Below are 20,293 nucleotides of genomic sequence, written 5' to 3'. Positions count from 1 at the left end.
ATCCCGTGATCCGGTCCAGCTCGCGATCCAAGACTGGGATCGTAGAGGTTACGCTGGGTTACACAATCAGAAATTAGCGGGTCAAAATTGACCAATCACCGTTCAACTCTGGGATCGCGATCCCGGTTAGGAACGGCCCTAAGTATCTGCTCGCCTTTGTGTATTACAAAGAAAGCGGGAGCCGTCAGCCAAAGAACGTCGTGTTCGTAGGAACTCTGGTTGATGGTCCGTCAACAGTACCAATTCTAACAATAAGTTAGCGGTTGGTTTGCGAATCTGGTGAAGGAAGTCGCCCTCATGCGGTGTCGTTCAAACAACTGAGTGATTCTGAAAACAACGACGCTGATGGTGCCACCCAGGCTGCTGACGCTGTCACTCACGCTACACCAGCACCAAGTTCCACCACTTTTCCACGCCGTGTATGGTGAAAGCGGACACGAGATGTTCGAGACGAGCTTACGAGTAATATTGGAGCGCTGCGGACTTTATGGGACGCGTACCAAGGAAACCCGACTATGACTCGCAACATCGACTGTTTGATTTTGATGAATCAGGACACCGGAAGCGATCGGGAACTCACTACAGCAGGTGACTCTACAGCGACAGCCAGACGTAATTTCGATCCACAGCGATGCAGCGCCGATATCACCGGCAATCGGTAAACGGTGCGTTCGCCCACATGGGTACTCAACTTTTTCGAGAGACGATTCTGAATTTGCTACAGTCCTTTGATCTCCCACCACCCCCGCTGTCATTCGTGGACTTTTTGTGTGGAATTTTGATACAAAGGGTTTATCTGCCATGCACTTTGCGAGCTTTGTTGGATTCGGATCGACGAACGCGACGTGAGCAGGTCGATATGTCTGATTTCTCGAGGAAGAACAAGCTTCCTCAAATTTCTGGAACTGCCGGCATCGCTGCCAATAGTGAAGCCCCCCCCCAGGGTTAGCGTCTGCAATGCACGTTATCTATCAACCATTTGTCTTTTTGCATGAAGCATTTATCAAAGATGGGATGCTCGAGTCGGCGAGCGGGATGCTTCCCGCGTCATCGTGGCCGCGTTTGTCCTAAACTGTTCCATTGGTGGTTCACGACATAATCATGCAGTAATATGAAGACTTCAGGTCTGAATTTGCGGATATCAAATTACAAGAACAACCTTGAAGGTGTGCGGGCCCCACCGTCACGCCACCCACTGATTTGAAGCTTCTAAAGCTGTTTCATAATGATCGGCAGGACACGGACGCTTCTAGAACACTAAATTCAAGTTGGTCAGCAAGTACGTGGATCCTGCTCTTTCTTCATTTACTCTACTAGTGGCGGGGGCCTGGAGAACTCATTTCGACTGTCCGCTGCGACTGACAGTTGATCGTCAAAAGCCAGTGGTAGGACCGCGAGCTCTGCTGGTACTCTGAAAGCCAGAGGTGGGGCCGGCAGCTCTGCTGGTACATCGAGAAATAGCAGGCGTAATGGGATATCTGCCTGTCGTCCAACAAAAAATTCCAGATAAGGTCACAGTTGACTCACCCATCGCCACTGCGGTGCATATGGATAAACATCAATCCACGTCCATGCAGCTTCAAAAGTATATGGTAAAAGTAAAAGTCCGACAACGCATGTACAACCACGCTCAGGAATTGGTCCAAGCCAACTTAGCTAGTTGCCTCTCTGAAGTTGGGCTACAATTATCACCGGGGTCAACAATGGATACCGTTGATCATTTCTCGAGATTGGATTTGAACAAACCGCGCGTGTTCAGCGAGTTTCTATGGTGGGTGCGGATGCCACTCTCGAAATTGGGCCGTCTGAGTCTGAGTGGAGGAGAAACCACCATTAAATCGCGGCCAAACAATGCACAGAATTCCCAGTCATCGACGAGAGTGAGTCTCATGTCGGTATATGTGACGAGGTCCGAGCCAATTCTTGGCCAGGACCCATCAGTCAGAGGCCCAAACCCTACCACGTACCGGCCACATGTCACTTGGAACGTGGATATTTCTTGATCCAAGTCTGGTTTTTGTACATACTTCAAGTTGTGCTGGCTACATCTGGAAACTGAGCTCTGCGAACGTTGAGTTGCGGCGACCCCAGATCCCCAGGTCTGAGATTTGAATTCGGTCTGGAGTCTGAGGTCTGAGAATCGCTCTAGAGGCCACAGATCTGAGGTTCCAGGCCTTGGATCGGGCTCTGGGTGACGAATTGAGCCCTGGCCTTCTGGGTCTGTGATTTGAAGTCCCATGGTTGCTTAAGTCTCAGACCTCAGGTCTCAGATTGGTGATCTCACAGTTTGGAATGCCCGGAGTTCTGAGACCTGAGAGTGGGGGCAAAAGTCTGAGACATGGTGATTTGGAGTTCGGTCTGAGGTTTGCCTGTGGACCAGACCCTGAGATGTGCAGTCTGGGGTCTGGGAAGAGGGCGTGGCGTGCGGCGTCTGATTTCATCTCGGCTTTGGGGTGCCACAACTGAGATATGGAGTCAACATCGTAATTTTGCCCTCAGCTCAGATTCCCAGACTCAGAGTCCCAGAAGTTGCACCAAAACTGAGACTCGTCAAATTGGTTGGACAGCCGGGGTATGGAATCAACATCGTATTTTTGCCCCCAGCTCAGATTCCCGGCCTCAGAGTCCCAGAATTCGAGCCAGAATTGAGACATGTCAAATCGGTTGGACAGCCGGGGTATGGAATCAACATCGTATTTTTGCCCCCAGCTCAGGTTTTCAGCCCGGCAGTCCCTCAACTTGTGCCAAAACTGAGACACGGTGATTGTGGGCGCAAGTTGGTGTCAAGATGCACGATGTTCGTGAGGATAAGTGGCAACTGGTGAAAGACAGCTGACGCTCCAAGCTTAGAACGTGACTAAAAGCCTACGGCGTGCCTGCAGGGCCTGAAGTGCGACTTCGTGGTCTCGCCTATGAAGTGGGTACACAAGCGATGGCTACATTGCCGGTCTGGGAGCTGCGATAGTTGCTCTTTGGAGTTGGCGGTTGCCGCTTGGAAGGTCGCTCTGAAGGGTCGCCCCGTTGTGGCTTTTCGGCCCCTGGTGTCGGGCACACAAGATTCGGCCTGACCAGTCGCCTATGGATTTGGGCCAACGGGAGCCGCAGAATCTTGGCGTCATCCTGATTACACACTGATTTGTACCCAGAGTAATCAGTGTAATCAGGTGATGACAGACCAAGTCCGCCCAATCCCGGCCACAAGATCCTGGCGTAATCAGGATATCACTGATTTGCACCCAGGTGTAATCAGTGTAATCAAGTGATGACTGACCCAGACAGGCCAGCGGAAGGACGCCAAGGCAGCGACACGCATTCACGGGCGCCGCCAAGCCAGTAGTTTAGTGGGTGTCTCACCCTTGTTCAAGGTGTACCCAGGAGATGTTTGCACCCTTACTTGATAGGCCCTTTGTATGTGCATGTGCATGATAATAATCAGAGTTTGTTTTGCCCCGAAGACCGCAAGCTGCGGAGTTCGTCTTGCGCCGACGGGCGTGTTGCTACACAGGGACCAAGTCCCTGGCCCCGGCGGCGCGCGCAAGGTCAAGTGGAGTCGCTACGAGTGTTCTACGGTCAAGCTCAGCTAACTCCAAATAAATTCAAGTTCAACAACCAAGCCTTTTCGTGTTTCGGCCCGGTTTGCCTTCGTTGTTGTATTTCCACACGCGGGACATTGGTTTTGCTGGTTTTTCGTGCTGGTTGGCTGGTTTCCTGGCGGTGCTTCATATTTTCGGGCGGAAGGTGCTCCGCTCTGAGGTTTCGGCAGAGCAACACCTGGGATAGTGGTTTCTGGGGTTGCTGGTGGTATCCGTGTGGCGCGAATAGTCTGGGATAGTGGTTCCCAGCTTCGCTGTGTCGCCTACATCAAGGCGTGGTGCGCGGAAGTCCCAGGGTGCAGAGCGAGAACCCTGGATCAAGGCAGGCTCAGACCGAGCCAACTCTCGGGGCCACTCTGGTCTGAGGGGCGAGTGAAGACCGTTGTGCGGCTCTCAGTCTGAGCCGCCGGAGGAAGTGTTAGACTGGAAGCGACTCGAAGCCGGAGTCGCTGAGCAAGGAGGAGGCTGTTAAGGCCCAGAGTCCAAGGGCCTGAGAAGAGAAGTGGACTAAGTGTGTGTGGAGTGAACGTGTTTATATTCAAGAAAACGGGGCACAGCGGACTCAGCACGTGCGTACAAGGGCCTTCCAAGCAAGGAGCAAGCTTCGTCTGGGGGCATCTGGGAACTGTCGAGTTCGGAGGCAGCTGGTGTGGCCGACGCAAGTCTGGGCCCACAGCGTAGCCTTAGGAAGAACCAAGTCAAGGGATTGCAAGAGTGAGGAACACACGCCTCACCCAGCTTGGGATCTGAGATCTAATCTCAGATTCTGAGTTGAGTGGTCTGAGATCGAGGTCTAGCCGCGAGGCTATTCCCTGATTTTGGAGCCCGCATCGCCACAGCTGGTGCGCGTGCCCGGATCAGGAAACGACTTTGGTGACGGACGTGTGCAAGTCATGTCGACTGCTCCCGACTCGAAAGTTTCCAAGACAAGTGGTGAGATGCCTGAGTCTTCGCTTCGGCGAAGTCTCAGAGTTGCTGGTTTGCCGGCTGAAGTAATGACGGAAAATGCTGGGACGCCCAGATCCAGGAAGTCGGAAAGGGTCCCAGAAAGTGATGATCTGAGCGTATCTGCTGAGGAAGAAGCTGAGATGAGTGCGGAACCTGAAGCTGCGCCCAAAACTGAGGATGCCGAGCCGCCGCCCAGCTCGCCTGTGAAGAAGCAAGCTGAGACTGGTCGAGATTCGGATCCAAGACAAGATGTTCCGAGAAATGATGGTCCGAGTCTGGGATTACCACCAGCGAGTCACAGTTCGACACATCGAGGAAGTTTCTCAGCTGAGATGACCACTGCTCAAGCGCCGAGTCTCAGCCCAGAGCCAACTACTGAGAGTAATCCCAGTGTCCAAGCCGAGGGTGGTGCGCTCAGCCTTTTGGGTAAGCGCGAGCTACATCTGAGAACGAAAAGTGTTTCTGGGGCTGGGACGACCCCTACAAGGCTGAGTTATGCGCCTGGTGTCACACTTCCCAGCTATGCAAGTGGTGGCGGTGCTTGGTCAAGTACTCTGTGGCCTGAGCAGAGAACCACTCGCAGATTGCAAGGTGTGCCTGAGGGAGAAGCTGAGACTTGGGCTCTAGCCCCACTTCCAGAGATGACTGACGAGGAAATGCTGAGCTATGCACGATCCCAGTTTGAGATGTGGATGGGAGTCCCAGCTGAGACTGTTCACCCGGTTGACATCGCGTACAACCCGTGTCACGGTGGTTACGACCTGTGGGGATTCATCAAAGCTGCTGAGTCGACCGGTCGACACTTGTTTTCTGTGACCCGGTCGCCTGCCGCTAGGTGGTTGAACGTGTTTCGAGCTGAGCGACGTCGACTCCCGGTCATCTCAGACCTGAGAGCTGTGAAAGTTTCGCTGAAATTGCTTCCACCGATTGCCTGCGTGGCGCTCTTGCAGACTATGCTCTGGGAAGCTGGGTATGAATTTGTGAACCGAGTCCCAGCTTGGCCCAGCTTGGATGAAGTGTCTGGGGTCCCAGATTCTCGGGTCCGAGTTGAGATCGAGCGAATCGCTCATTTCCTCGGCATTGAGCTGGCGACTTGGAAATCTGTGGTTGGTACTACAGCATACTATGTTCGACAAACCTCAGATTCTCTTCAGACCCAGTCTGCTGCTCAGGGATCTGATACCCAACTCGGATTCCCAGTTGATCGAGATGGAGATGTGGCTATGGGTGAGGATGCCCAGCTTTTCCTTGGCCCAGAAGTGGTAATGCGTCTTCAGCTGACTGGTCTTCGGCCGAGAAGCCCAGCTTCGAGCTTGGATGAAGAACCACCTGCAAGAAACCCCAGCTGAGCCATGAACCGGCTGAGATTCCGCTGCCCTCGTTACGCTCAGATCCTTCGATCCCCTCAACATCTCTGCTATCCTGGCACGGGTCTGGGAGTGATTCGGATGCTATGCGAAGTGCAAGATCGGGCACAGTTCCAAGTGTGGTTGGTGCAAAAGCTGGTTCTGATGCCTCCATGGCTGGGAATGACCAAGGGACGGACCTGTCTGGATTAAGTTCCTCGGGATCGTCTCTGATGTCTTTCTCAGATTATGGTGTTGGAGCTGGAACGTTTGGACCCACTTCAGGTGCAACGGTGATGATGGGATCTGTGACCTCAGCCGCGCGGAGTAATTTCCCAGCTGTAATGGTCTCAGTTACACCCCAGACTACTTCAGCCTCAGCTCGGTCTGAGACTGGGACGGCCAGGGACGCGAACCCCTCGCAAGTACCATTGCCTGGCACACCAGAATCTGAGAAGGACGCTCTCAGCGGCATGAATGATGCGGAACCTCAGAGAACTGTGACCCCATCTGTGAAGCCGACCTGGGAAATTCGTCAGACCCCGCAATATGTTTTTCCGAAAATTTCTCAGCCTCCTGTGACTGACACTGAACTGGAGAGTGTGTATCAACGCGAGATAGCCCGAGTCCGAGCTGAGGCGGAAGCCAGAATTGCTGCGGCTCAGGCAAGACGAGCTGAGCTCGAGGCTGAGCTGAGAACTTTACTTGTGGAGCAAGGAGCCGAGACGATTGATCACCGCTCTCAGCAGTACATTCCCCAAACAAGTTTAAACTCAGCTCCCAAATCTCAGAAGTCAGAGCAACAACTTCAGTTGGAAGCACTCGAGCGGTTGGCCAAGCAGAGGGCTGAGGAGGAGTCTCAGAAACGCAAGGAAGACGAAACCCGAGCTCGGTATCTCTTGGGTGTGCAACAAAGTCTCAGAGAAGCTGAGGATCGAGCTCGGCAGGCTGAGCGGAAGAAAGCTGAGGAAGCTGAAGCGAGCCGCATTCGAGCCGAATACGAATCTGAGCTGAGAATGATGAATGAGAAATATGCCCAAGCTCAGATCGACCACAAGAAGGCAGTGGCGATCCAAGAAGAGAAAATCCGCCGCTTCCAAGCGGCTCAAGACCAACTTCGCCAAACTGCTGTTTCTCGATCTCAGCCTGAGACCCCAGCTCAGATTATCCCAGCCATCCCGGTTACATCTCAGACTCCTGGAGACTCTGTGACGGCCCAGCTTGCTCAGCTGACGAGTATTGTGCAACAATTGGTAAAAGCCAGTCAAAGCAAGCCAAGTTCAGCTGGGAAAGCCCAGGCTTCAACCAGGACCAAGACTTCTGAGACCAAATCTGAGACCAGGTCTGAGATGAAGTCAGGCTCAGCGTCTCGCCGAAGTCAGAAATCTCGGACGTCGCCGCCAGAAGGCCCAGATGATAGCGGATCTGAGTCAGACGATTCCAGCTCAAGTGACTCTTCTCAGGATGAGCTCGAAAATCAGTTTGGAGCTGTGGCCCAGTCCAAGAGTGCTGATCCCAGCTCTGGGACTCGAGTGGTAGTCCAAGCGATGATTCCCCATGATGCTCTGGAAAAGTTCAATGAATATGCACCCCTGGAGGACCGAGTCAACTGGTGGGAGCGTTTCATGTACTATGCTACCATGGCACCCTGGGATGAACGAACTCGGATTGTCCAGCTTCGTATGAGACTCTCAGGTTCTCTGAAAGACTGGTGTACTCAGCTCTCAGATGATGTCCGCTCAGACTGGAAACAGCTTTCACACGTTTTCAAGAAGGAATGGTGCCGAAGCATTGGTTCCAAGGCTGAGCGGTACTACGAGATGAGGATCCGAGACCGAGAGACCCCCAGAATGTTCTTCTACCGCCTCAACCGTGCTGTAAAGAAGGCCAACATCGCTTATCTGAAGCCAACCCCAGACCGTGAAGCGCATATTAGGCGCTTCATCAAAGCTGTGGGTGATTCTCGGCTGAGAACCACTCTGCAAGGTCAGAGGTTTGACACGCTGAGCGAGTTGGAGGAGACTTTGAAACGTATTGAAGCTCTGCAGCGAGATGAAAGCCGGGATGCTCAGCAAAAGCGAAGCCCATCCCAGACTGTGCAGTTTGGCAGGTTTAAGCCTCAGCAACGACGAGCTGAGGGCCGGGCGTTCTTGGCTGATGGAGGAAATTTCGACTCAGATCTGAGACGACATGTCCATTTCAAGGATGACTCGGAGATTCCCTCAGATAATAAAGCTGAGACCGAAACTGAGACCGGAGCTGAGAATCTGAGCCCCAAAGAGGCACAGATGTCCGGGAAGGAGATCACAGAACCATCTGAGCTAAGCTGTACAACAGCCCTGCTGGATGAGGAGATTTACCGAGTTGCTGAGAAATTGGCTTGGAAGCCCAGATCCCAGCCCAGAAGTGATGAGTACCAGCATGCTGAGACTTGTGGAGAATGCGGCAGCAGCCGCCATACTACGGAGAAATGCTGGAGCAAGCTCATCTGTGGACGTTGTCACGAAGAGGGTCACCCGACTCAGTTCTGTCGACGCCAACCATGTTCCAAGTGCGGCGAATACCATCGCCGGGGTTTATGCGACATGTGGTCGGCTCTAAAAGCAGTACAGGATGTCATCCGTGCTGGGGGTTCCATCGAGGGCCTCGCTCCTGAGGTAGTCCAAGCTCTATTGGATGGCCCGGAGTCAGGGATGCCGTTAAACCACTAGGCTCGCTGGTCTGGGTACCAGTGCGTGACGAGCCGAAGTCCCAAGCATGCTGCGCATATGCATATGTGGGCTCTGCCCTTCCATGTTGGCGCAGTAATAACCCCAAATGTATGTCTTCATCTGAGCAAGGATGTGTCTATTCCGTTGGAGCTGACCTCGAAGACCCAGACTCTGAGGCTGAGCTTGAGAACCATCTCGAGTTTGCCCTAGTCCCAGGTCAGAGATATGGCTGGTGGAGCAATCACACTTTACTTGGTGAAAAACGGGCGGTGGCAAAGGTGCATGGAGCGATTTTCGATCACAGATTACAGATTATGTTGGATTCTGGGGCTACTACTAGTTTTATGAGCTTAGACCTTGCACGCAGGTTAAGGCTCAAGCTCAGACGTGGTTACAGACTCAAAGTAACTGGGGTCGGGGACGTTCCCACCTATGTTTCAGCTCAAGCTAGGATCAAGTTGACGCTCGGAACTCGGGTTGTTTACATCATGGATATCTGGGTTGGTAATGTTGGAGAAGGTGTCGACTGTCTTCTGTGAATGGACTTCATGATTGCTGCTGGGGTTCGCCTCTGTGCACGCGAAGGCATGGTTCAACTCCCAGATGAGGAAAGTCTTTTCTTAGTTGGAGGACCTGAGGTGGATCATATTGGTTTGGAAATCGGAGTCAGAATGTTGGAGACCGCCTGGCTACAACCAGGAGAATCTGTGATTCGCCCTGTGAAGTATGACCGTGCCGACCCTCAGAAAGTCCAGGAATGGGCTGGGAGGGGCAAGCAATGGGTGACACAATTCATCTATGGAGCTGGGCGGAAACCGAAAGCAGTCAAGATTGTCAATATCTCAGACCGGTTGACCCCAGTATATCAACACACTGTGGTTGCTTGTTTGGTGGAGAAGGATTACCTGCCACATGGAGACTTTTTTGTGCGGCCGCGATCTCGGAAGTATCGAGAATGGGCACAGTTGATTTTTGAAGCTGAGCCCTCTGAGGATTTTCTGAGGCGAGAAGAGGAAGCTGAGAAACTTCGGGAGTTGAACGAACCCCTGCCGTTGAGAAGCATTCTTATCCTTGGCCTCAGAAGATCCTAACGAACCCGAGATTTGCGCGAAAATCTGAGCCAGAGACCTCTGAGAATGCTGATCAGGAACTGAAGAGAGTTTTTTCGAGACAATCGGAGACTTTTGTGAGCAACCCCAGATCTCAGTTGGACGAGACGTTTTCTCGATGTCTGAGAATGGAGGCTGATATAGATGAAGAAGCTACGGTGTTTTATCACGAAGGAAGCGCGCTGCTGAGTGATCTCCGAGATCAACTAGCGGCTCTCCCTGAACTGAAGGACTTGAACCCCAAAGCGGACCTGAACTCAGCTGACATCGGCGAAGTTGGTGAAACTACACCTGAGATGGACTCCCAGATCCGGGAGATCTTGGAAAGACATCACGCAAGTTTTCTGGGAGATGGGAATGCAGTCCCAGCCCCTGCGCGAGGTGTTGTCTGTGACTTAGATGTTGGTGACGCCAAGCCTATAGCTCAGCGCTCGAGATCGATTCCTCCGCATCTGTTGCCGAAGGTGTACGATCTTCTCAAGAAGTTACTGGAAACTGGACTGATCGAGACTTCACACTCAGATTGGGCAGCACCCATTGTCATTGTGATGAAGAAGAATGGAGTTGATATTCGACTTTGCATTGACTACAGACTGGTGAACCAGCTGATCAAGCTAATGCATTACCCTCTGCCTTTGATCGATGACTTATTGATCGAGTTTGAGAGTGCGATGTGGTTTCTCAGCTTGGACATGGCTAGTGGATTCTGGGCTGTGCCTATGACGATCAGGGCTAAGCTCATATCAGCTTTTATTTGCCCGTTAGGCCATTACCAGTGGACCCGCATGCCGTTTGGACTGAAAAATGCCCCGCTGATCTACCAACAAATGCTGGACAACTGTCTGTGGGGGTTTGTCCGCCTCCCAGCCTCGGAAGAGGCTCAGGTGGACCCAGATGTGTTGAGGTTTCTGGGGATTAAGCCAAAGGGCTCAGATGGAGTTGAGAATGAATTGCCGGTGTTGTGTGCAGAGCTGACGGTGTTTCGGAGAAACATACCAGCCCCTCCTCAGCTGAACCCAGTTCTGGGACGAAGTTCGTACATCGATGACATCGCCTATGGTGCTGAAACCTGGGATCAACTGTGTATCGACCTGAATCGATTGTTGTACCGACTGCGATACTGGGGAATTTCTGTGAGCCTACCTAAGAGTGAATTCGGTAAAAAGACGATCTCGTACTTGTCCCACGAAATTGGGGCTGAGGGGATCCGAGCTAAGCCGAAGATCGCCAAGGGAGTCCGAGATTTGCCGTTCCCGTCGACTTTAAAGGGAGTTCAGTCTTTTCTGGGAAGTCTCAATTACTACAATAAGTTTATTGAAGACCTCCCAGTTGTAGCCTCTGTCCTCTACGAGTTGACCGACGATCAAGTCCGGGAAGGCCGAGATCTCAGTCGAGCTAAGGAGGCGTTTGGGATCCTGAAAGAGAAAATTGTTTCGACGCCATTGCTCAGACACCCAGACAGGGAAAAGCCGTTTGTGATCATAGTTCACGCTAATCCTTGGGCTGTCTGTGCCGTGCTGGGACAAGAATACGATGGAGTAATTCATCCGGTGCGTTACACCGGAAGGGTGCTTCATGATCAGGAACTCAGATATCACCCAGCTGAGAAAGAGGTCGTAGCCCTACTCAGGGTTCTCAGAGTTTTCTACACAATGCTGGTTGGATGCAAATTGCTGAAGGTCTATACCCGGTATTCGGTTCTGAAGTGGTTGTTCAGGTCTCAGTCCCTGGAAGGTCGCTGTGAGCAGTGGGCTGCTCGCTTGGCTCCATGGCCCTTGGAGGTTCACAGAGTAGAGCGTGATGAAGACGGACTCGCTGCAATTCTAGGAACTGGGATTACCCCCCGAGAGCAGCTTGATAAAATCGCTGAGAACCTGATCCCGGCTAAGGGACGTGTAGTCCGAGCTCCACCCATCAGTCTGGAGATGCTTGAAGCTGATTACGAGGGATGGCTGCTTAGTTTTGACGGAGCAGCTAAACTTTCAGATCGACGAGGCAGTTCTGGATGCATCCTGTGGAAGTTGCCGTCCTGGGACGTTGTAGAAGCTCGAGGTTTTCATTTCGAAGGTGTCACGGTGAACGAAGCCGAGTATCATGGTCTAATCGAGGGCACTCGCATGGCCTTAGAACGTGGAATATCAAATTTGGTTGTAGTTGGAGATTCTCGAATTGCTATTCAGCAGGCACAAGGTTTGATTCAATGTTTGAACCCTGGGCTTCAATTATTGCTGGCTCAGTTCGAGTCTACCCGCCTCAAGTTTAAATCGCTGAGACTAGTACATGTCAAGCGAGAATTCAATGCTGCCGCAGATTATTTGACCTCAAAGACACTCCTTGCTAAGGGCCCAGTAGTGGTTGATGACCCGGTGGAGCTGAGTCAGCTCAGACAGATGAATCGAATCCCTGAGAAATTGGTGAAATCTGAGGCACCTGAACCTGCTAACTCCGCGGCGGAACACTTAATTGTCACAAAAACTGCGCCCGGACCCAAGACAGAACCAACCTCTCTCGAAGCTGCGGCTGAACCATTGACTCCTGACGCAAAGATTTTTGTGGTCACTCGTAATCAAGCCCGGCGCCAAGAAGGGGGCGCTGATGCAGACAGGGAACCCCCAACGGAGACTTCAGAAATCCAGGCTGGAGCAGAACCCAGGTATGTACCTGAGATGACGACACCCGCCGCATCAATAGCCGAAAGGTGGCGACGAATCCTCGTGCAGCAAGAAGCTGAGCCCTGGACAAAACAGCTCAGAGCTTATCTTAAAGGTGAACTTGAAAACATGTCCGCGGCCGAAGCGGAAGATGTGGCGAAGGTTGTGGATCGTTACGTGCTAGACTCTCGGGATATCCTGTATTATCTGAGCCGTCCTACCCCAGGTCGACCCAGGGACGCTGCTGGGAATCTGAGATTGGTAGTACCTTCCGCTCTCAGGGACGACCTGTTGCAGCTGAGCCATGAAGATTATCAAGGCGGCCATCAGGGAATTACTCGCACCTTCGAGAGACTTCGCCAAGAATACTATTGGCCTGGGATGTATGCAGATGTGGAACGCTATGTCAAGGAATGTGTGGATTGTGTCACTGCTAGAGGAGCTCCGCCCAACCCAGGGCCTTCACCCGGAAATATTCTGGCGTCTCGGCCCTTTGAGGTGGTCTCTATGGACTTTGTGACACATCTTCCTAAGTCAGACCGTGGCAATGTATTTCTGCTGCTTTTCCAGTGTGCTTTCTCAGGGTATGTTATTGGGCGGCCTATGAGTTCTACTACAGCTCAGGATGTGGCTGAGGTTTACATGGAATATGTCTTTCAGAGGTTTGGAGCGAGTGAAATGCTGCGTCATGACCGAGATCCTCGGTTTATGAGTGAGGTTTTCACCAAGTTCCGGGAAATGCTGGGAAGTCGACAGCGTGCGACCCTAGCCTACCGCCCTCAGGCCAATGGCCAGCAAGAACGCTCAGTGCAAACCGTAGTCCGAGCTATCCGAGCTTACGTCTCCGAGCCTGACCAAAGCGACTGGGACGACCAAGTGGAGAAGTTGATGTGGGCTCTGAACACGTCCTTCGAAGCTACTCGTCTCGACACTCCATTTTATTTGGTTCACGGTTGGGACCCGAAAAGCACAGTCTCAGCCATGCTGGGATCTCCCCCAACTGGGCTGGATCAAAGGACCGCTTATGAGTGGCGACGGAACGTGCAGAGGCAATATGAGTACGCCCAAGCTTGGGCTAAGGACCTCCAAACTAAAGCCAAAGAGAAACGCTCGAAAGCTCAGACTAAGGTCTGGGCTGAACTCTCTGAGAGGCTGAAGTCAGGGTTTGCTGTCGGTGATGCTGTTTGGTTATACCTGGCCCGATTGCAACCTGGACTGAGCAAAAAATTTGCTCATCTCTGGCATGGGCCGTTCCGGATCTTGGAAGTCTCAGATGACTATCGGTGCAAGCTGAAAATCGAGGGGACTGGGTACAAGCTCTACCCGTGGGTCCACGTGAGTCGACTCAAGCCACGAGCGCTGTTCCCAGACCGACCCACAGCTGAGATTGAAGTTTCTGAGGAAGATGATCTAGATTCAGCCTTACTGCCCGAGGATATTGACGAGCCCGATGAAACTCAGGATGTTTATGAGGTTGAGGCCATCCGAGATGTCCGCTGGGTCAAGAGAACCCGGACGGCGAGAAGAGTCCGAGAGTATTTGGTAAAGTGGAAGGGTTATTCGGAGTTGGAGTGGCTGCCGATGTCGCAGCTGAATTGTGGAGCTTTACTTTACGAATTCAACAAGAGCACGCGAGCGCAGGCACGGTTTAAAGCTATGCAGGCTGGCGATGAACCTCCTGAGCCTGAGGCTCAGTAGAGGTATTCAGCCTAAACCGTGCATGTGTTAGTGTTGCTTCGTGTTTGAAATTTGTTGAAGTTTTACATGTTTACCCTATTCTGAAGATGCCTGGAGAGAGCCGAAGCGGTTCCTAGCTGAGGAAGTGAAAACAAGCTGCGATGCATAAGAACTCAAGTGACACACGCAATGCAAAATTGTGAGGACGTCATATTAAGTTAAAAACGCTACATCTCTGTGAACTACTCATCCTCCTCTCCTCGGTGGCGCCGAAGGCTCTCCAAAACTCTCTCCAACTCAGCTTGATCGTAGATGATGCTTGGGTCGATTGGATTCTGGGCTCGCTCTTCATCGTCCAGTGGGTCTCTTTGGAGCTCGACAGGGGCCAGGTCCAGAAACGCGTCGTCCGAGCTGCGAGTGGCGAATTGCGTGCGAGCCGGCTCAGCATCGTCCAAAGTTTCGAGTTGATCCGGGAGCGAGATCTGGCGACTTGGGTCGCGAAGGATCCAATGACAAGGATCGTGAGGGACGACCCAGAGTCCAGGCTCGTACCAGATATCATCCGTGTAGCCCTTGACGCGTCCCAGATCCTCCATGAGCTCCCGACGTCGAACCTCGAACTCGGCACTGCGCTCCTTGCGGTCACGGTAGAGATCCACAAGCTCAGGAATGCCCAGGAGTGCAGCCATGGCTTCGTAATCAAAACGTGTATCCATCGTGACCCAGTGCAAGCGTTCCCAGTAAGCTCGCCGCCAGAGGCTCATGAAGTTGACCACACGCTTCAGAGCGCGAACCATAACCGGGCCCAAGTCGTGACATCGAAAGAACACCAGGGTCTGGATTCGCTGATTCCACATGGCATCCCAGGGCTTTGTCTTGAGAAGTTCCAAGTACTCGACCGGCTCCCAGCGCTGGTGCAGGTGCTGAATATGGCTCTTGCACGGCGCGTATCTGGGGAAGCCAAACGTCTGCCGAGGAAGGTCTTGGACTCTGATGCCATAATGCAACCAGCTACCTTGGCCCGGTTGCGGTTCTTCAATAACTCCATCATCTGGGCGCGCTGCGAGCCCTGCCTTAGAGCGTCCACTCGAGCGAGCTGAGATCTGCTGCGGAGCCAATGTACGAGCTGGGTCAATCGCTTGGTCAGACACTGGAACCTGCAGATCAACAGGACTGGACCTACCATGCGAAGTTGTACGGGACGAAGTCTTGCCGCGCTTGGAAGTTGAGCCACCGGCGGACGAAGTTGGGTCGCGTATCCTTTTGCCCCCACTGGAGCTTCTCCCTGAAGCGGCACCTGACTTGGAGCTCTTGACTTGGTAGTGCCCGCCACTGCCCAGCTCATCATCATCGTCATCGGCATCGTCGTCGACATCTGAGAAGTCAGTGTCGATTGAAGAGTCGTCGTCCTCGTCTTCCGGGCTGGGCTTCTCAGGCAATGGATCCCAGTTGGGCGGCCGCTGACTCAAGTGCACGTCGCGGACCCGCTTGATCGCTGCCTCGTAGTACGCTGACGGCACGTACGCCAGCCAAGGCGTGGGGTCCAATTGCTCCCAGTAGATCGCCGAGACCAGCATGCTCACGAGGGCCTTCTTCCCAAATTGGTCATGCAGGAGTTGCGACTTCCCGGCTTGGTCCACGGCGTCCCAGAAGTCGACGCCGGCGCGCATCAACTCCCTGACGTCGCCACGGACATGCTCCCACGGCAGATGTCGGGGAGTTTGAGCGCTGCCAGACGATCTGAGACCCGGGACGGAGATTCCTTGGAGGCGCGAACCTTCTGGGGCGAATGGGACGAAGGGTAGCCGGGCAGACTCATCCGATCGTTGATACGCTTGATCCTGAGGTGCTTGGATGGACTTGTGCTGGAAGCGGCGAGAAGACCTGAAGACTTGCTTGGCTGGGCTGGAGTTTTGGCTACCTTGCCACCAGCCTTTCGAGCGCTGCTCAGCGAAGGAGTCCGGGCGGAGCTTGGCTTCTTGTTCTTCTTCTTGTTCGGCTTTGCTGTCGACGTGGCCTTGGGCTGAGCTAACGTGCTGCTGGGCTGAGCTGAGGCTTGAGTTTGGATCGGGACCGAAGTGGTAACCTGAGCCGATGTCGCTGACGCCGCCGGAGGCACAGCCGAACCCAGGAGAGACGTCAACGTCGAAGCCGCAGCGCTGAGAACGATCGCGGACGCTGGGCTTGGAACTGGGTCGGCGGTGTTGAGCGGAACGTAGGGCCCACAGTCATCCGAAGTCTGGTCCCGCGCCGAGATTTGGAGCGTCGTCCTGAAGCTGGCTGGGACGTCCGTCTGGCTCTGGAAACGCTGAAGCAGCTCATACAGGCGCGCCCAGTACCCCGAAGCGCTGCAGTTCGCCATCAGGAAGTTCATCAGCGCTTCAGCTGAGAACGGGACCGCGCTCAGTAGCTGGTGCTTGAGTTGCGTGGTGTAGACGTCGCTGGCGTGCAGGGTGCTCTGGCAGGCGGCGAGGTCGCTGCCGCACTTCTTCAGCTGCCCGCAAAGCGCTTGGTTCTCAGCCTGCACGTCGTCCAGCCTCTTGGTTAGCGCTTGAACTTCAGCTCGAAGTAGCCGATCCGGACTGCTGGCCGGAGGTGGGGCTGGTGGCTGTGCCCTGAGCTGAGCCCGAAGCTTCTTGTTCTCGGACAGCTGGAACTTGAGCTGAGCCTCAGCGGCCTGGAGCTCACCACGGACCACTTGTTCTCGCCCGGCTGCGGCAGCGTCGTACTGGTGAGAGCCTTGATAGTCGCGCATCTCCTGAGCGTGGCGCTCGCGCTCGCGCTTCAGCTCCACGGTCAGCCGATTGATCTCGGCCGAGAGCTGCCCGACTTGAATGTGGGCCGCACCACCGGGACTGGGACGCTCGAGTGCTTGAGCGTAGTTCAGCACGCGCTGCAAGCACTGGGCCGTGCCGACAACGCGGCGCGCGAAGTGCTCCACGCCGAAACATTGCACCAGAGGGACGGTCTCTCGCTCGAAGCGGATACGCGATCTTGGATCCGAGAAGTTCAGCGGCACGGAAGCGACTGGCTGGATCACGTCCTGCGAAGCGGTGACGTGTGCCGTCCTGCTCAACCACGCCAACTCGGTGCTCGAGAAGCGCGTAACATCTTCGATGCGCGCGACCCCATCCAACCCATCAACGAGGTTTGCGCGGTTCTCCACGTCGTCAAGCGTCGCGGGGACCCGAATGGTGGACGGCACGGGCGACGGGTGGCGTTGCGAGGGACTGAAGAGCGTGAACGACCGCCGTGGACCCGTCGGAGACGTCGCCGAAGGCGTTTGCAACGATGGCGGTGGCGTCAAAGCTGCCGTGCTCACTGATGCGAGCGTCGTGGATGCGGATGGCGGTGTGATCGACGTGCAGGAGCTCGTGGTGCTGCCGGACGGTGGCTGCGAAGCCGGCAGTGCCGGTGCAGAGCGCGGGACCGTCGAGGCGGATGCTGGAGTCACTGGAGACATGCTGGAAGCTGCCGAAGATGTTGTGGAGCCCGTGTGCGCCCTCGTGGAGGTCGCCGACGACGCAAACGCGCTTGTGGAGGTCGCCGTCGCCGTGAACACGGAGGCGGAAGACGTGGGAGTGCTGCCAGAGGCCGTGAACGTGCTGCTTGTGGACGTGGACACGCTGCCGGAGGTTGTGGGAGCCGCAGGAGCGCCCCGCGACCCCGCGTCTTGTCCGCCGCCACCTTGCGATGGCACGGGGAGCCGCTGGTCGTCCGCGTGGTCGTCGGCCATCCGAAAATGTGCTGCGCGTGCCAGCGCTGCAATATGAAGTTTTGTGACTCCGGACTGTTCACGAAATGGCTGGGCCCGAGACCCGGGAGCCGCGGCAAGAGATTTCGCGGCCGGGACGGGGCGAGTGTGGGCATCTTCCGGTTATGTGCGCCGGGGCCAACTCGAGAATGATCTCTTTGGACCCAGCGCACATAAGGGACGGTTGTGACGAGGTCCGAGCCAATTCTTGGCCAGGACCCATCAGTCAGAGGCCCAAACCCTACCACGTACCGGCCACATGTCACTTGGAACGTGGATATTTCTTGATCCAAGTCTGGTTTTGTACATACTTCAAGTTGTGCTGGCTACATCTGGAAACTGAGCTCTGCGAACGTTGAGTTGCGGCGACCCCAGATCCCCAGGTCTGAGATTTGAATTCGGTCTGGAGTCTGAGGTCTGAGAATCGCTCTAGAGGCCACAGATCTGAGGTTCCAGGCCTTGGATCGGGCTCTGGGTGACGAATTGAGCCCTGGCCTTCTGGGTCTGTGATTTGAAGTCCCATGGTTGCTTAAGTCTCAGACCTCAGGTCTCAGATTGGTGATCTCACAGTTTGGAATGCCCGGAGTTCTGAGACCTGAGAGTGGGGGCAAAAGTCTGAGACATGGTGATTTGGAGTTCGGTCTGAGGTTTGCCTGTGGACCAGACCCTGAGATGTGCAGTCTGGGGTCTGGGAAGAGGGCGTGGCGTGCGGCGTCTGATTTCATCTCGGCTTTGGGGTGCCACAACTGAGATATGGAGTCAACATCGTAATTTTGCCCTCAGCTCAGATTCCCAGACTCAGAGTCCCAGAAGTTGCACCAAAACTGAGACTCGTCAAATTGGTTGGACAGCCGGGGTATGGAATCAACATCGTATTTTTGCCCCCAGCTCAGATTCCCGGCCTCAGAGTCCCAGAATTCGAGCCAGAATTGAGACATGTCAAATCGGTTGGACAGCCGGGGTATGGAATCAACATCGTATTTTTGCCCCCAGCTCAGGTTTTCAGCCCGGCAGTCCCTCAACTTGTGCCAAAACTGAGACACGGTGATTGTGGGCGCAAGTTGGTGTCAAGATGCACGATGTTCGTGAGGATAAGTGGCAACTGGTGAAAGACAGCTGACGCTCCAAGCTTAGAACGTGACTAAAAGCCTACGGCGTGCCTGCAGGGCCTGAAGTGCGACTTCGTGGTCTCGCCTATGAAGTGGGTACACAAGCGATGGCTACATTGCCGGTCTGGGAGCTGCGATAGTTGCTCTTTGGAGTTGGCGGTTGCCGCTTGGAAGGTCGCTCTGAAGGGTCGCCCCGTTGTGGCTTTTCGGCCCCTGGTGTCGGGCACACAAGATTCGGCCTGACCAGTCGCCTATGGATTTGGGCCAACGGGAGCCGCAGAATCTTGGCGTCATCCTGATTACACACTGATTTGTACCCAGAGTAATCAGTGTAATCAGGTGATGACAGACCAAGTCCGCCCAATCCCGGCCACAAGATCCTGGCGTAATCAGGATATCACTGATTTGCACCCAGGTGTAATCAGTGTAATCAAGTGATGACTGACCCAGACAGGCCAGCGGAAGGACGCCAAGGCAGCGACACGCATTCACGGGCGCCGCCAAGCCAGTAGTTTAGTGGGTGTCTCACCCTTGTTCAAGGTGTACCCAGGAGATGTTTGCACCCTTACTTGATAGGCCCTTTGTATGTGCATGTGCATGATAATAATCAGAGTTTGTTTTGCCCCGAAGACCGCAAGCTGCGGAGTTCGTCTTGCGCCGACGGGCGTGTTGCTACACAGGGACCAAGTCCCTGGCCCCGGCGGCGCGCGCAAGGTCAAGTGGAGTCGCTACGAGTGTTCTACGGTCAAGCTCAGCTAACTCCAAATAAATTCAAGTTCAACAACCAAGCCTTTTCGTGTTTCGGCCCGGTTTGCCTTCGTTGTTGTATTTCCACACGCGGGACATTGGTTTTGCTGGTTTTTCGTGCTGGTTGGCTGGTTTCCTGGCGGTGCTTCATATTTTCGGGCGGAAGGTGCTCCGCTCTGAGGTTTCGGCAGAGCAACACCTGGGATAGTGGTTTCTGGGGTTGCTGGTGGTATCCGTGTGGCGCGAATAGTCTGGGATAGTGGTTCCCAGCTTCGCTGTGTCGCCTACATCAAGGCGTGGTGCGCGGAAGTCCCAGGGTGCAGAGCGAGAACCCTGGATCAAGGCAGGCTCAGACCGAGCCAACTCTCGGGGCCACTCTGGTCTGAGGGGCGAGTGAAGACCGTTGTGCGGCTCTCAGTCTGAGCCGCCGGAGGAAGTGTTGTGACTGGAAGCGACTCGAAGCCGGAGTCGCTGAGCAAGGAGGAGGCTGTTAAGGCCCAGAGTCCAAGGGCCTGAGAAGAGAAGTGGACTAAGTGTGTGTGGAGTGAACGTGTTTATATTCAAGAAAACGGGGCACAGCGGACTCAGCACGTGCGTACAAGGGCCTTCCAAGCAAGGAGCAAGCTTCGTCTGGGGGCATCTGGGAAC

Source organism: Phytophthora cinnamomi (genome assembly GCF_018691715.1).
Source record: "Phytophthora cinnamomi strain GKB4 chromosome Unknown Contig33, whole genome shotgun sequence".
In the NCBI taxonomy this organism is placed as follows: Eukaryota; Oomycota; class Peronosporomycetes; order Peronosporales; family Peronosporaceae; genus Phytophthora; species Phytophthora cinnamomi.
The sequence above is the reverse complement of the archived record's forward strand: the minus strand, read 5'-3'. Positions refer to the sequence as shown.